This window comes from Protopterus annectens, chromosome 3.part0 (genome assembly GCF_019279795.1).
Source record: "Protopterus annectens isolate FY-2018-M chromosome 3.part0, PAN1.0, whole genome shotgun sequence".
Lineage (NCBI taxonomy): Eukaryota > Metazoa > Chordata > Ceratodontiformes > Protopteridae > Protopterus > Protopterus annectens.
In genome coordinates, this window is record NC_056731.1 from 1,774,864,861 (window position 1) to 1,774,883,221 (window position 18,361).

The 18,361-nt window shown below is 39.6% G+C and overlaps 1 protein-coding gene across 2 annotated transcripts in view; it reads left to right on the plus strand.

Annotated features, from left to right (window-relative positions):
• Positions 1 to 18,361, plus strand: part of LOC122797053 (polyamine-modulated factor 1-binding protein 1-like) — a 2,450,839-nt gene that overhangs the window by 1,224,674 nt on the left and 1,207,804 nt on the right. The window lies entirely within an intron of this gene.

Below are 18,361 nucleotides of genomic sequence, written 5' to 3' on the forward strand. Positions count from 1 at the left end.
CTTCGTTATCCTCCGTGGATACTGGAGCCTACTAAGGACTCCTCTCTCATCCATCGGGGATTCAACATCCCAACATTCAGGCCCTCAAGCTGAGGGCATGGTTTCTCCACTTCCAGTAATAGTTAAGACAGTCTTCCCCAATATATGACATTATTTTGGATTATTTTGGCTTCTCAGAAGGATGGTACCAAAAAAAGTTTGTAAAAGAAAATCAAAAGGTTCTCTGTTTGGACATCAGATAGGGAGATTGATCCTTTTTCTGCACCACTTTCTGCTATTCTTCATTTTTAACAACTCTTCAAAGATGGAGCTAGGAGCTAGTTTCTCCACAACTTAACTTCAGTTGGTGGCAGTATCAAATTTCCATGTCTGGAATAAATCTTTTTCCTTTGCTTCCTCTAGATTGTATAAAGCTTTTTGAAAGGCATATTTCTTCTGAGACCTCTGATAAGGGATCCCTCACTGCCTTGGGATCTCATTGTGGTAAGGTTTAACACAAAAACCCTTTGAACCATCAGACAAATCTGATCTAACATTTCTGTCTTGGAAGATGGTTTTCTTGGTACCTATAACTTGGGTAAGAATATCTGAACTCCAGGCTCTTTCAGCAAAACCCCCTTACATTGTTTTTCATAAAGATAGGATTTACCTGTGGACAAACACTTTTTTTTTTTTTTTTTTTACATAAAGTGGCTTCCAAAAACATCAGCCAATAAAGAAGAGTACATGCTACACCACCTTGATATGCACAGGCAACTACGTTTTTACCTTCACTGGGCAAAACAGTTTTCTCCAAATCACCTAAGCCGACCAGTTTCTAAAGTTACTGTAGCTAAATGGATTACAGATTGTATCTCATGGGTTTGCTCTCAGAAGGGTATCACATTATCAAAACATCCCAGAGCTCATTCAACTAGGTCCATGGCTACTTTATCAACTTTTTGGTCAATGACATCTATTGGTGACATTTGTGAGCAACTACATGGTCCAAGACACATACCTTTGTTTCACATTACAAACTGGACATCATATCTAGAAATAGAGCTTCCTTTGGTTCAGCTATACACTGGAATATCCTTCCATGAGGGCCATCCAAGGTCAGCGTAGCTGGGGACTCTGTCCTATAAGTGAGGAAGGATGAAAAGGGCAACACCTGATTTATAAGTTATGTACTCACCTAGACATCTGTGTTGTCCATTTTCATTCTTCCTTAACTACCCTCCCATCCATCCCCCATCCATTTTTCTTTGGAAGGATCTATTGGACTGTGTTTGGAAACTGCAGTTCCAGGTTTGAGCCCTGTCTCTTTTTCTGTTAGGCTATATCTGTTTCTCTTCTGCTGTTGGGAAATAGAGCAGCAAACTCAATCTGAAGCAATAGGGGTGAGTAGGGCATTATGGGTAGAGGGGGAGCTCGAGAGTTTGCTACGAAGTCTGGTAAATGCGGCCAAGTCAGATCTGAGGATCAAATCCAGACCCATAAGTGAGGAAGAATGAAAATAGACAACAGAGATGCCTAGTTCTGGTGAGTACATAACTTACAGTTAAAGGTCAGATGGTTTGATTTTCAAGAATTATTTCTGATGATTCTGAATTTGATAAGGAAATAAATACTTTTGAATATGTTTTTAACAAGGGATTACCCGTTAGACATGCTCACCAGTATAAAAGGTGAGATTATACAGAATAGGCACGGTAGATTTAAATCTATCCTTGGGACAGGTTTACTTTATAATTATCGCAATGAAGCAGCCAAAGGAATGACTCATGGTTATGAAAATAGCCTATCCATTAAGTATAACAAGGACAGTTACCATATTTAATCATTAATAAGTAAAAATTGAAATATTTCCCATGACAACTTTCTGAGAGGAAAACTGGGTACCAGACCATGTTTTACTTATTCAAGGCACGCTGATATAAAAGAAAAATAGAGAAAGGTAATAATCGTTGTACCAGTTACGGTACTAAGAAATCAATAAGTGGCACTAACAAATGTGGGATGTGTATGCAATGCAAGTAAATTTGTGTTGCAGGTGAACTGTTTCTACCCTTGAGACTGTATACTGTCTCGTACAGTAATTGTAACAGTAAATGGATAGTGAATTTAGCTTTCTGTGATTCCTTACTTTTGTTTCTATGTAGGTAAGACTGAACGTAAGTTAAGGACAAGAATACAAGAACACTACTGTGATATAAAAACAAAGAAACTTTGCAACACCCTATTTAAGCATAAGTTAGAATGTCAAACCAAGACTCAGGATTACAACGAGGCAACCAGGCCTTTGGCTGAAAACTTCAAACAGCATATATTCTTCAAACAGAAGGATTGCCTCATTGTAATCCTGAGACTTGGTTTGATTTTCTTGTTGAATTTTATCAATGAGGCATTTACCCCGTGGAGTATAGTCCATTTTGTTGTTTGCTACTATAAGTTAAAATGTGCCACTAATACATTTTCATGGTTTTGGAGCAGGTTATACAAAACCCTTGAATACCATCCAGGCTTAAGTGTCTCTTGTTTCTTTAAACAGCATTTTAAACTTACATGTTGCTAAGCTCTGATTTTAAATGGTCAAATTTTGTCATTTTTACTGTATATTTTTATCATAAATTTATATATTGATTTATTTTTTATATTCATTCACCTTGTATCTTAGAAGATATTTAAAAATACATTTTGGTAGTTTTATTTAAAGATATGGTAGTTTCAATATAGATTTATTTATTAAACATGTAATAGACATTAATTGAAAGGTGAAAGCAAGTGGATGGATTTGACTGCATGATTTTAATTTATTTTGCATTTAAATATGCTATGCAGGCTATTTTTCATTTCTGATGAAGCCCTATAGGATGAAAATGCTTTATTGTCTTTATTAAAGTACCCATATTATTTAATTACTTGGTTCATGTGGTTTGGATTTGTCAGTCAGCCTACATGTACTTGGTTTGTGATCATCAGTTTTGGGTTTAGACCCCTCCAGGCAGTCTTGAACCCATTCATTTCCATCCCAGTGGGGTGTACCTAACAAAGAGGTAAGACCCGAGCAGGAGAAGCAGTCACCCAGCAGGACAGATGTTTGTGCACTCATTCATATCTAGCAGTGTGAGCAATGAATGCTTTGCTAATTAAGATCTCAACTCCATCTCTTGATGGCAGACATGGGCAGCCACATTATTGCAAGTACTTACTGTGCCCTCAGTCTGCATGGAAGTGCTTCTACTGCATTTTAATGAGAGCTACTGTCACCACTTTGGTAAGCCAAACCCATGTCTTACATTACAGCTGTAACTTTGTTACTTGGACACAGCCACTGGACCACAATTGTCTCTCCACTAGGTAGTCAAGCAAACATTGACTGCTCATTCCTACCCTCCTCTACACAGCTCTTCCAGCACTCAAGACACTATTCAAATTTGAGTCATCTGGGTTCTAGTTGGTGCTTTTTCCATGTTTCTGAGACCGGTCTGTGAGGCACAGAAGTGTAAATCCCTGACTGTTACCCAGCTGACCTGAGAACAAATAAAAACTGAGGCACTGGAAGAGCTGAAATGGGAAGGGTGAATGTTAGTGGCTTATGCCAGCTTTCCCACTCAGGGGGAGGGTGTTGCTGATCTCAGTCAGCTGACCTACTCATGTTTAAGTGAAGACTTGCACACAGCCAGTGATCTTAGGATTGGTATATAAGGGATTGGTGAACTCAAGTTGGTGACTGTAGCTCTCATAGCATATGTGTATGAAAGCAGACACACACACACACACACACACACACACACACACACACACACACACACACACACACACACACACACATCAAAGTGAGGGCAGCATAGGAAACTGCTACAGTGATATAGGGTATATATCAGCCATGTTGGAGTCACAGCCAAAATAGAAACATCACTCTTGGCCACCTAATTGACAGCCATTCCACAGATTGCTCTCGGCCTTGTGATGTGGAACAAATGGGTGATGGCAGCTACTCGAAGGTCAGCAGGTGGGAGGCAGGTGACGGGTATAGAAAAAATGTTCTGTTAATTTTAATGGCTTGAATTAAATATGGTATAATGTGTTTTAAAATGTTTGTTTAAAATGATAGCAGTAGAGCCGACACACTCATTTGCTATTCCTTTCTCATTAAGCCTGACTGGAATGAGAAGTTTATAATGCTTCTGCTGCTTAGGTGGTATTCATGTTGCTGATATCTGGATCTCAGATCCAATTTACTGAATAATGTTACAGCACTAATTTCTATGATATCATTCTCCTTAGGAGATGATATGTATACCTTTGCATTGCAACATTGCCAACTACTATATCCTCACAAGTTTTAACTTCACATACTGTAGGTGATGTGACATTTTTTTGAGTGAAGTCCATTTTCTGTGTCTTCTGTATCTCCTTTTAAGCTGTTTTCCTCACAAGAAAGGAATCTTCCTGTGAGGTTCTGTGATGGAGTCTATATGCAATTTTTAATCTTGTAATTCTTTAGTCTCCCAAAACTCTCAGACAAATATCTCTCTTCATTTAGTAGCTTATTTAGCCTGTTTCACCACTGTTTTTCCTCATCCATAATATTTATTTTGGTAATTTTGTACAGATTTTTATCTGTTTGCATAAAATCTGTCATCTGACTTTATCAGTGTTGATGGTGGTCTCAACTTGTTATAGCCTTCTCCAGATGTATTTACCAGTGCCCCTTGCTTGATAACATTGTCTTCTGTTTTTGTACTGTCTGTTTTATTGTATTTAACATTGTCATCCTTATTTAAGGTATAGACACTTTTGTAATTTACTTTGTCAGTATCGTCATTCTATGTTTTGTTACTACTGTCATATGTTATTTTCTTTATCTAGCATTTTGTGTGCTGTCACATTGGCTCATTGTTTTTCAACCCTTTATTTATATTGTGGCTTCTCATGTGTAATTTTATTTATGCATAGCTTTGCAAAATTATTATGTTGTTGCATTTTATACACAATTTACTCAGTACTGGGAGTGTTCTCTATGAGGATACTGTCTGCCATACTATCTGCAGAGGTTTTGTTTCCATGCTTTATATTTTCATCAGGCAGCTTATTGCCTTTCAGAAAATGCTGCTGTCAAAAGCCAGTCTGGTATAGACATGGCTGCTTCTAGTATTTACTTCACAAATCTCACCATTGTGGACATTATTGCCATAACCACTTTGTCATTGTTTCCCAACTTCACCAAGCATTTTTGCTTGACCACAACTCCAGGAGATGGACTGCTTTGGTACCTCAAAGATTTAGAAATCAGACTATGAGTCTTTGTATAGCCGCGGTGGTACAGCGGTAGCATTGTTGCCTCACAGCAAGAGGTTCTCCTGTTCAATTCTCGGCTGGAGTGCCTTCTGTGTGGAGTCTGCATGTCCTCCCTGCGGTCGAGTGGCCTCTGAAAGACATGCGTGAATGGGCGTGGCTTCGCGGAAGGTTGGGCGTCGGGCTGGCAACTCGGCACCTTAAAATCGACTGCCAGTCATTAGCAGACCGGAGTTCCACTGTGGCGACCCCTAACTGGGAAAAGCCGAAAAGACAAACAAACTATGAGTCTTTATATAAGCCTTTCTCTGAATCTGGTCACCCAGAAGGTTTAATTTTCACCATTTGGGAATCTTACCAGCAGCTGCTCACTGCAGAAGATTTCCAAAGTCAGATGTAGCAAATGTATACTCCATCATATCAGTTGATGTCATTCTGTATTACTGTTGCATTGTTCTTCACCTTAGGGATCTCTTACCTAGTATAACCCAATGTCAGGCCAGCATACCAAAGCCTTTAGATTTTGTATGCACTATATGTCACATGCATGCTCCATATACTGACTGTAGGGCATAAAGGTGATGTACGGACACAGTTGGCCAGAACCTATTTGCCACCAGTCTAAACGCCATCAACGATCATCGGTCTAAACACCCTTTGCTGTGCTGATACCTAGCTGTCAAATAAGTGCCCTTATGGGGTCTTTTTTATCATATCAATTGTTCTATAACTAAGACATTTGCAGTGGATGTTTACTACCCTCCTGCAACTCCATTGTGGCTGTACTTTATTCTGTGGCTGTGAATTTATACCTATGTAAGACAGAAGGGTAGATAATTTGTTCTACATCATTGTTACACAGGCTGTGCTTAATTAGTGGATGAGGGGTTGTACTGACTAGAAAGTATCCTAGCCCAACACATGATGTCAGACTACACTGTCTAGAGGTGCACATGTTGTGGAAGCACAAGGACAGTAGCACTTCTGAAATCTTCCAAATTGGGAATATCAGAAAAAAAAGTTCTGCCTTGTATCCACTGTACAAGTCTGCTTTGCATGTGGTGAATTTTCTCTCTTTTAAATTATTTTCATGCTGTTTCTATGTGCCTTTCCTTATAAAATTCTGTAATGCTTCGATATCAGTCTACTAATTTATTGGATTTTCTTCTGATTTCCTATTTTTTTTTTATAAATATTGTCAGAATATTTCAAACATATTTTTGGTATTCTTATAGAAGTGTGATCCACTTAGACTTTGTAATTTTTTGAGAAAGACAGATTCACTTCCATTGTAGTTTATTGTCTATTTCTGACATAGTAGACTGGCCATAGTTTTAACTGTTGCCCCTTTATGACAGTGAGTGGAAAGCTTTTTAGGTAGTTCTTCAATCTCTACAAAAAAAAAAAAGGTCTTCCTTTATCTGAAATACCAGATTCACACTGGCTTTTTTTTCTGTTTTATTTAACAGTTATTTAAAAATCTAGATTTCAAAGTGAAATGCTGCTAGAGTTGGATGCCAGTAATGACATTTGGCAGAAATATTCATTTGTATATATATTGGCAGTAATAAACAGCACAGACTGGAACTGATGAAACTGTCAACAGATTAGTATTAGTTTACATTTAAGTGTATTGCGTGAGTGGGTGAGGGAACAGCATCATTTTTCAAAGTTTCTATATGTGAGCATTCTCATCTTAGCTTTGCTTTTCCTTGCCACAGTGTGGTGGCTGCCAGTTTGGTCTTAAATCCATTCTTTTTTGGCAGTCTGCCTGTCTATTCTCTGACCTGTAGCCATCAGTAGAGGAACTCTTGTAAAAGAAAGGCGGTGCTGCCTCCAGCCCTTAACTGTTTTTCTTGCCTCTTTTGAGCAAATGTAGAAAAATAGTTTTTGAAGTCTTTATGAATTCTTTTCTTTGCCATACTTGAAAAAGCAGTTTATTGCCATTTACAGAGGATCATAGGATACTAGGCTATTGGCCCTGAAGCCCTTATAAGCCTAGCCAATAGTTTAGTCCATGCATAGACAAATCAGCACCCAATGCCCCATCCAGCAGGAATACAGGTGGAGTCCCAGGGATGTATTTTCTATTTCCCATCCAGTTATCCAGATTGTGCTTAAAAAGGGGTAAAGAGGTACTCTGCTTGACGTGGAGAAGGAGTTTATTCCATGGATGGGGGGAGTCTCTGGGACACAAATCCGTCCTGCCAGCAAGTCCTATTGATGTCACAGACCAGGTTGAGGCCGCGTGTGCAGGTTACTCGAGTGGAGCTTGACTTGCGGATATGCAGCAATCCCATCAAGGCAGGGTCTGAGATTGCCTTGTTTGCCAGACAGAGTTCTCCTTTGAGGAGTCTGTATGAAACAGAGTAGAGGCATAGGGCTTTTAGCCTGTCTGTGTATGGCAGATTTTTGAGGCCCTAGATTCTCCTGGTGAGGAACCTCTGTCGTCTCTCCAGCTGCTGAATGTGCTTTGTGAGGTACATGCAGAATGGGGCATTGTACTCAATAATGGGCCTTATAAGGGAAAAATACAGGGATGTCATGACCTCCTTGTCCCTGGATGAGATACCCTTACTTATGAGGTAGGCCATGTAGAAAGCTTTCCGTACAGTGGAACCAACATGGTGGTCAAAAGTCAGGTTGCTATCAATCTGGGTGCCCAAATCTCTCACGACTGCTTGCTTAGAACGTTATTAATGTGATAATTTGTGGGGGACTTCTCTCTCCCCAAAGGGGATGGTGATGCTTTTTTTTGTATTCAGCTTGAGGCCATCTTTCTGACATCAGTCATTTGTTTGGGTGAGACCCTCTTAGAGGATGTCCACGTCACTAGGAGAATTGATGACAGCTCCCAACTTGCAATAATCTGCAAACATGGTCAGCCATAGCCCACTGGATTTGGCCTGTACCTCAGAAAAGTAAATCCCAAATAACAGAGGGCCCCAAGACCGAACCGTGGGATACACCACTTGATATGGGTCTACTGCTTGAGGTGGCTTCCCCTATTTTGACTAGGTGGGTTCTATCAGTGAGCCATTTCACTACCCATCTGGTAACATACGGCTTGATGCCTTGTTGAGACAGTTTATCTATTATGCCCGAGTGGGGAATAGTGTTGAAGGCTTTGGCCAGGTCAAGGTAGGCAGTGCACACTGTCTTCACCTCATCCATGGCTTTGGTGGCTGTCTCAAAAAAGTTGACTAAATTTAACAGACATGAACCTCCCCTTGATGAAGCCAAACTGTGTGGGATCGAGTGTTTGGAAGTTTCCAACGTCCTTGTTTAAAAGGTCCATGATAATCCGTTCCATGGCCTTACAGATCAGGCTAGTTAGGCTTATGGGTCTGTAATTTCTCGGATCAGTGGATGGTCCACCTTTGTGTAAAATTACGACAGTGGCTGTCCTCCACTCAGCTGAGACAAAACCAGTACTCAGGCTTTGGTTAAATAGGGTGCCTAAAGGTGCTGCAAGTTCCTGCCTGAGTTCATATAGGATGCAGCCTGTGATGCTATCAGGTCCCATGGAGGCTGTATTGTTTGCCTTTGAGAGAGTAGTAATGACCTGATCCCTAGATATAAGGGAAAGGGGGAAGGTACTAGGAATGTCCTGATTTACTTATGGGGGGGACAGAGGGGTGAAATTTTTGCTGAATCTGTCAGCCAGCAAGTTTGCTGTATCTGCGGCATTTGTATATGTGGTGTCCTTGACCATCAGTTTTGAACAGATCTGGGTGCTACCTTTGAGATTGTGGACATATGTGAAGAAGGCCTTATGATTGTCTCTAGTAGATGTGGCCAATTTGGACTCGGTTTGCTTTGGAGGATTTCACTAGTGCTCGTATTTTCTTGTTTAGGCTAAGGAGAGATTGCTTTCAATTTTGCACCTGCTCCTTCTTGGTCCTGGTCAGCAATTTTTTTCTTCTGTTATAGAGTTTATTTATTGCAGATGTCCACCGGACAGGTTTACACTTCCTTGCGGAGCATATGATGTTATCAGGTCCTGTCAGGTATTCCTGATTCCATGCATCTGTGTAAATGTTCGTATAGTAATTTGGTATAGTTTTGGATACTGGTGCCAGTTCCTAGAGAGGGGAAGGGGGCTGTGAAGCTGTTTATACCATCCCTCAGGAGGCTGTAATCAGCTATGGAGAAGTTTTTTTTTTGTTTTGCCTTTTGATTGACCCTAGCTAGAGGGGGTCGTGGGAGATGGTGACTTCAGACTTGACCGCTTTATGGCCAGATCTTACACGGGAGGATGATACTGCAGGAATGCTGCAGTGGCTACTCATGTTGGTTAATATCAAGTCCAAGATATTATCACCTCTTGTGTGGGTATCGACTAGTTGTTCCAAAGCATTTGCATTTACAAAATTGAGGAATCTCTGGGTATTTGTGTTTTGGCAAGAGTAGTTCTTCCAGTCTGTGCTTGGGTAAAGTCACCCAAGATCAGAGTAAAGGGTTGAATCTTGATAGATTTGAAGAGGTCTAGATAGGCAGTTTGGTCATCTTGGGTCAGATTTGGGAGCTGGTAGCTAGCTATTATTTGTATAAGGGTCTTGTCAATAGTTAACTGCACCTGGAGTGCCTCCTGTGCATCACACTGTTTGACCAGCCTGGAGGTGTGTATGTCTTTAATATATATTGAAACTCCACCTCCTTTGGCTTTACTACCCATAGTTTGGGGTCTGAATGTATGATAGGATGAGTAACCAGGTAAAGCTGTGGTGCTCTGTGCAGCATTGAACCAGGTTTCTGTGACCACACAGATAACATTTTCCAGGGTTAGGAATACTTGCAATGAGTGCAGTTTCGTGTTTAGACTCCTAGCATTTAGCAGCAAGACCTTTAATTTGTGTTTTGTTGAAATTTTTATGTTGGTAGTTTTAATCTCATTACTTTTCCTAAAAAAGGTACTATAAGAGAGGCAAGAGCCTTTGCCAGAATCCTGAAGCCCAGGTGAGACAGATGCAGGCCATCTCTGGCAAAGCATTGTGGTCTGTTGATAATATCTTCCCAGGCTGTCACTTACTGGATCTCCCTGGAATGTCACCAGAAACTAAGCCAATTGTAAAAGTCAATAATTTTCTGTTTGTATTCAGGCATCATTCTGGGTGATGGTAGAATGGATGGACACATATTCAGCGAGTTCAGTCATGTCCCTAGTCTTAAGCAGCATTCTACTGTCATTCAGAATGATGCCTGGGTGACGGTAGAATGCTGCTTAAGACTTGGGACATACCTGCCTGGGACACACATTCAGTGAGTTCAATCATGTCTCTCTTCTTATAGTCCAGGGAGTTACGTCTCAAGTCATTCACACCAACATGGACTATGACAGAGTCATAATAGTACCTTGAGAGACTTCAGTGCGTGTGTGACATGGTGGAGTCTGGCCCCGGACAAACAACTAACCGTGACTTTCTCCTTATCCAGCCTGGTGAGAGGCACATCTGTGCGTCTCACAATGGAGTCACCCATGACTAATATGTTGGGTTTATAGTTAAGCCTTAGTGGCTGTGAGACAGAGGTGTGTGAACTATGAGTGGTATGTGGTGTGGAGGGCTGTGGAGATTGCGTGTGTATTTGCCTCAGAGGTTTTTGCCTTTGAGGTCTCCTTTGTTTGGGTATGCTTTTGTTGAGGACGTCCATATATGTGGGTGTGTGTTGTGTAGGTGTGGGTGGTATTTCAGGTGTAGTGATTGTGTTGACAGCCTTCTAAGTGCCAGATATGCTGACTTGTGAGGGAGAGAGCTTGGACTCTAGGTTCCTAATGTAATTGCATCTCTCGCAAATTGTGTTCCTAGGAGGTAGGTGGTTATCTGTGTACATAAGGCAGTTGTTACACACTCTCAGGATGCCCATATCAACCAGACTGGCAGGAGAAACTGTAGGAAATTGTCCATCCATATTTTTCAGAATCTGAGAGAAAAGGCTAGTGAGAGCTAAGTGCTTAGTCTAAAGTCCAAGTGCTTAAACCAAAACTAAGTGGCTTAGAATAACACTTACAATTTAAACAGGCTATAAACAAGCAGTAACAAATGCAACAGGATGCAACTGAGCACTTTATTGAACAAGCCACAGCAAGTAGCAGAAAAAGTAAGATGAAGTAATGGAGCAGGAGGAGGAAACACAAATACAGAAAAAGAAACTGAATAAAGTGTTTTTTTTTTTTTTTAAGTTAAGTGGGAAGGGAGAGGGGAGGAACAGAAGGAAATTCAAGGTTAAGGAACTAAGGGGTTTGACCTTCCCAAATGATCTCTGTATTAGGTAGAACGAGCTAATGAGATGGGACTGGGACGAGTGTCCCTTATCAAATTTACACTAGGGGCAGGCAACAGCAAATCCACAAATTATACAAAAATTCAACCACAGATCAGCAATTATATAAATTGAGACACACAAAAGTAAATAATTCAGTCAAACAAATAAATAAAAACAGTGCAGTAAACTAGTGCAGAACTGTTACACAAATAAAAAACAATGCAGTACTGATAAGCAAAATAAATACAACTGTGCAGTAAACTAGTGCAGAACTATTACACATATAAATAAAAAACAATGCAGCACTGATAAGCAAAATAAATACAACCAGTGGAGTGCTGATAAGAAACACTGAACAATTAAAGTGCGAAAAATATACTTACGTAGCTCTGTAATTCAGATTGTTTAAGAAGTATTCTCCGTCAGGCACAAATGGAGCTCAGCAAGATAAGCAGTGATTCAACTCAAATGTAATATTTTTATAACAACAGATAAAAGACCTTTCCAAAGTCACACCCCGAGACAAAGAGATAACAGAAGCTGTTTGACCAGTTTTAGCTCTCTGGAATGAGTACACCACAAACTCTCAGTAGGGGCGGGCAACAACAAAAGCCACAAACTACACTGTAATTAAAGATTATGTAGGAGCCATTATTAAAACATGTGCAGTGCTGTTAGTCCCTAACTTCTTCTCATAGCTTGTGTTTCAGAAAATTAAATTGCAAAAATTGTTGCCTCTTCAGAATAAAGTAAGTCCAAAATAGGAGCCATTACATACAGCTACCATCCCTCTTTTGCTTGGAAAAAACTCCCACAAGAAGTTAGATCACTTTCACACAAGAAGTTAGATCACTTTCACATTTTAAAGTATTCAAACTAGCCACTAAAGAGTACTTAAAAAGCCACTGGATTGTTTTTAGCCTCCTTGAATATATACCTTCACTAAATAACAAACCTAACTTCCTCTGTCTTACCATCATTTCTTCTCCTATATACCAAAACATTTGCAACTTAAACTAGTCTTCATCATTTTTTACCTACCGTATCTCCTTTCCTTCTGCTGCAGTATTCTTCATAACATTTTTATAGATAATTGTAACTGCATATATATATATGATAACTGCTCTACAAGCTTTATTATGAATGATTATAATATTAATTGTGATTGTAATGGTTATATTTTTTGTAACTATGTTTTGGAGCTTTTCTCCCTGGGCCTCTGCTGAAAAAAGGGGTTTTGCTCAGTCAGACAATCCCGGTTAACAAATGTAAAATAAATAACATAAATAAATAAAATTTTTATAAATGTGGAAACCAGTGACTTGATAACCCCTGCAAAGTCAAGGTTGGATAGCATGAGTGTGTGCCCACAAGCTTTAATGGCACACACCACACTCTCCTGCATTGAGTATCCTTAGACTTTAATGGACAAACACACAACATCCGACCTTGGTATTTTATATATATTTAATTTGTATTTGTTATCCGTGGTAGAGCACTGATCTCCATGGATCTTTTTCACACAGAAAATGGGAACTGTGTCTCGTTAAGTGACTTGCTCAGTGTCACACAGTATCACAGAGTGTATCAGGTTAATGGCTTCTGTGTTATAAAAATGCAGTTTCACAGAAGCAGTAATTTAAAAAAAAAAGTATTTTGATGTTTGATAGGCCAAACCACAAGGAAGATATAAAGTTTATCATCACCACGTACCATGGTGCAAAACATTGCAAAGGTAAATCCAGCAGGAAACGATAATAAATGTTCATTCATCTAAAAGTAATTTTAAAAAACATGCATATATGTATAACTTTCTGTGAACGTAAGGCAGAGATGTGTACTTTTTGAGCTATAGTCCTACAGTGCTTTAGTGCTGGAAAAGGCTGCCCAGGACCAGTTTGATAAGTTTGACAGAAGTGGTAAGAACACTCAGGATATGTCAAGTTCTCACAAAAAAAGAAAGGCGTGTTAGTGCTTGTCATAGTCAGAGTGAGATCAGAACAAAAGCTGCCCTGTTATTTTTGAGTGATTGAGTGGGGTTTTGTCCAGATCTCTGTATAGAATGGGATTTATTCTTTTTTTTCCATCCTTGATAGGCAGTTATGTATTGAATATGCAAAATATCAGTGAGTCCTTCACAGCTGTATCATCAAAGCCATCACTGGTGTGTTTATCATCAGTATTCCAGCTAAACTTCCCTGGGAGAACAAAACTACCTTTTGTCCCTAATATCTATCAGGCCAGAAGGATAAGATCCAAGGTAGCAGTGTTGCCTAACATTCCATGGTTACCAGGGTTGCTTAAGATGCATTCTTTTTGAAGATTTAGTAATCTTAGGTTTTGCATTTACGACTAAACAAACTCAACTTTTCAGACAAAGCTCTAGAGGAATATTTCCACCCCAGAATAGAGCAATGCTGGCAAATACTTTAAGGACATCTGTTATACAGAATTACAAATAGCCCAGTGATGCTTGTCATATCCTGTAAGCATATGCGAGGACACATATTATGGCACTCTCATGAGCTCATAAAATTCTGGGTGGAGGTGGAAAGGGTTCATTCTATAAAAAGATGCAAAGAATAAAGCTTTAGTAATGTTTCCTCTTGCACCTACTCCTAAACCAACCCAAGTTCTAAGTATCACGCTTTTGGCAGTAAAGAAAACCCTAACAAATCTCTTGAGAAATACTTGTGCCCCACAAATAGACCAGTTCTAGCAGTTACTTAAGAACATCTGTCATGTAGAATTATGAATAGCCCAGAGTAAAAATGAAGAGTATAAGTTTATTTCAAAATGGGCACTGTGCCCTCAGTGTATTATTAATTCAGGTTTGCAAATGGTATAGAAATAGAGTTTATAATCCTATAACAAGACTCAGGTAAACTAGTGCTGTCCCTCAAATAGGGAAATGCTGGCCAATACTTAATGACTGGTGTCATGTTTAATTACAATTAGCCCAGTAATGCTTGTCATATCCTATAATCCTGATGCGAGAACACATATTATGGGGCTTTCCTGAGCTCATAGAATTCTGGTCTGAATTTTGGGTGGAGGTTTAAAGGGGTAACAAGGCTCTAGAGGAATTCTCCTACCCCACAAATAGAGAAATTTTCCTATCGAATTACAAATAGTCTAGCATAAAAACGGAGCATCCAAGTTCACTTCAAAATGGGTACCATTCCCTCAGAGAACCTAATACAACCAATAATTTATTAATTCAAATTTGCAAAATGTTTAGACATAGTTAATAATCCTCATATGATATGATTATTAGGAAGCATTAATATGCTGAGTAGTAAGCAGTGGTATTAAATAAATATCTAGTTATGTAAGCAGAAGTTAAAGGATGCAAGAAACCTAAATAATGATACCCAGTAAAATCTAACTATGTCTAACCCTAAAACTTGTCTATAAATTCAGCACAACAATTATATAACTCTCTTAAATTTCCATCTTTATTCTGTTTTCCATATCACTTTAATTTTACCTTATTTCTATTTATTGTGATGAGATTATTAGATAATTTCTTAGCAACACATATAAAATATTCATCAATATTGTTCAGGATGACATTGTAAAAGATCAAATTGAAATAGAATGCTTTGTAAAAGTTAATTGTTACTTTTCCTTCTTACAAGAATGTATGACTCTTATGTTAAATTGATGTTGACATATGTATGGAATTCAAGTTCTTTGTAAAAGTTCAGTAAATAAATATAAACAAAAACATCATCCATAGGAAGACATTGTTCTTATCCACAGGGACTATACTACTATCTGTAGGCAGTCAGTAGTGTAATGTGACCTCCATGATTAACCTGAAAACATTTTCTAACTTTGATTTGAGACTGATGCTCACTTTTTTCATGAATGAGGTGGACTAGATAAGGCATTTAATTCTCCAGGGCGTAACCATTAGAGGTTGCACAAAACCTGGACTGAGTTGTCATTTTTGACTACCCTGATAATCATGGACTTGGGTCTCAGGTATGTGACTCAATACTTACGGGCTATATCCAGGGCTAGCCAAGGCTAATGCTGTCTTACATGAATGATTTAGGCCTAACAGTTTTCCAGACTGTATATTCAGTGAGATTACATTCAGCATTGATAACAGGCATTCTTCCAACAAAATTGAAAGAGGGTCTAATCACGCCTTTCCTCAAGAAACCATCCCTTGATCCCCATAGTTATTAATTTCAGCTTCATTTCTTTTCTGCCATTTTTGCACTAGGTTAATGAGAAAGTAGTGTTTTCTGACTTGAATCTTTGCTAATTTCTCATGGTTTTCCCTAGTCCTTTTAACCAGTCTGATCAGTAGATGCCACCTACTACTAAGACTGCCCTTGCTGAAGTGGTTAATGGCTTTCTAGTGTCTAGCGATCTACATTATGTATGGCTTGGACCTCCCTAATCTTTTGGATGTGTTTGATATTCTTAACATTGGCATTTTGCTTGAATGCCTGCATACTGTCCATGGCCTTTCTGCTGCAGTCCTTGACTTGGCTGCCTATTACCTTCTGAAGTATTTGCAGAGGGTTATCTCAGGTATATTTTTCTTTCCCAAGCTTTCCTTTACCATATGGATTTTCACATAGCTTTACTGATAAGCCAAGGTGTGCTTCTACTGTGCAGTGCCATTCAAATGGAGTATTTGTTGTATCATTCTTATGCTGATAAAACTCCACTTTTCCTCTTCTTCCCTCTACAAAAGAAGACATTTTGAATGTCATTACATAGATGGTGAGTAGCTATTTGAAATTCACCTTGACAGGAGTGAGGAATTGACCATTCACAGCACCTTGAGGTCCTTCAGTGCTCCTGATGTTACTCATTTACAGTATATGGTGATCTGGATTTGGTGTGTTATATGGAGTGTAAGAATGATGCTCAATGATTGATTGCCACTACAAGACTGTGTGATTGCTCCTGTTAAGTCATATTACCTGAGGAACATCTCTAGAACCAGAGAATCAGAGGGGCTGCAGCCAAATGGCATAGAGTGTCAGGTGTAGTATATGACAGAAGAATGCCAAAGAAGCTGAAAAGCAAGGTGTACAAGACAGTGGTGCGACCAGTACTACTGTATGGTACAGAAACCTGGACAGTAAAGGTAGAGCAGTTGAAGATGCTAGAGGTGATGGAAATAAAGTGCCTCAGAAAGGTGGTAGGATGCACATTGTGAGACAGAGGAAGAAATGAGAACATAAGAGCAGAAGCCATAGTAGGTAGCTCCAATTGCAGAAAAGATCAAAGAGAACAGATTACCGTGGTTTAGACACGTGTAGAAAAGCAGAAGATAATCTAGTGAGGAAGATTTGGGACAGACAGGAAGAAGGTAAGAGGAAGCAAGGGCATCCAGCAAAGAGGTAGATGGATTGTGTGAAAGAAGATATGTGACATTTGGGCATGAGTGTTGAAGAAGGCAGGAGTGTAGCACTGAATCGAAAGAGTTGGCGACAGTTAACACGATACCCCGACCCCATGTAGAAACAAAATGGGAAGAAAGGGGGCTGATGATGATCTCTAGAACCAGGCATCTTAATCCATGTGATGACATTGCATCGGTGGTATATGCTTTAGTCTCTTCATGACTGGACAGCAGTGGTGGTGTATGATTTGATCTCTTTGTGACTGGACTGCAGTGGTGGAGTACTTTTTGGTCTCTTCGTGACTGGATTGCAGTGGTGGTGTACTCTTTGGTCTCTTCATGACTGGATTGCAGTGGTGAGGTATGCTTTGGTCTCTCTATAACTGGGCTGCAGTGGTGATTTACACTTTTGTCTCCCTATGACTGGACTGCAGTGGTGATGTACTCTTTGGTCTTCCCAAGACTGGACTGTAGTGGTGGTGTATACTTTAGTCTCTCCATGACTGGACTGTGGTGCTGCTGTAGGCTTTGATATCTTGAAGAAAGATCTATTGTAATTCTCTTTAATTGAGGTACCAAAAGTAGACCTCAAGCACCATCAGCAGTTTCTGATTTTCAGACCAAGCCTGTTGACAAATTCAACCAAATTCAGACACTTTTCTCCTGTCATGTGAGGTTGCACTGATTGTCAGTGACCTCAGAAATATCCTTTTATATTTTAATATTAGCATAATTTAGCTTTGTGTTGCATAGATCCTCTAACAGCTTCTTTGTTCACTCTGATTAGCAGATTTCTACTTATTCTTGGTTTAAATCTTAATTGCTCTGGATTTTTCTGACACTATTTTTTTGTCACCACACTGAACTGTTAATCCCATCCCGTCGCTCCAGTTATCCATTTGTTATTTCATTCTGGGTGTCATTGCCATTCTTGGAGAAGGCCAGAGTAAATAGGCGATGAGCTGTTATCCTGGGTATATCATCGCCTTTTCTTGCTCAGTGTGTTTAACTTCTGGCTTATGCTTATTTGCATCTACTTCGGGATATGGCAGTAGTGGGTTCAACGTGAGGATATCACTCACCCACATAAGAAGCTTCCTTCATTACCAGTTCTTTCCCACCACCACCACCCCCTCTAAGGAAGTTTATGCTTCTAACTGGTTCATTGTTAGAGATCCACATACTAACTGTCATTGCCAAGACACATGCACCCTCTCCCTATCTTCCACCAGATGGACAAACCAAAAGTGGATGCTTCCTTCCTACCTCCCTTGCTAGCTCTGACAATTCCTGGCCCACATTTCAAACCTGGGTTATCTGTAACATAATCTATGCTCCTTTTCTGTACTGTATTGCATTTAGCTGGTGTACCTATGGAATTTGCTGTCACTACAAATGATGGATGGCTCTGCTGCAAGGATCTTCAAGAGGTCCCAAAGA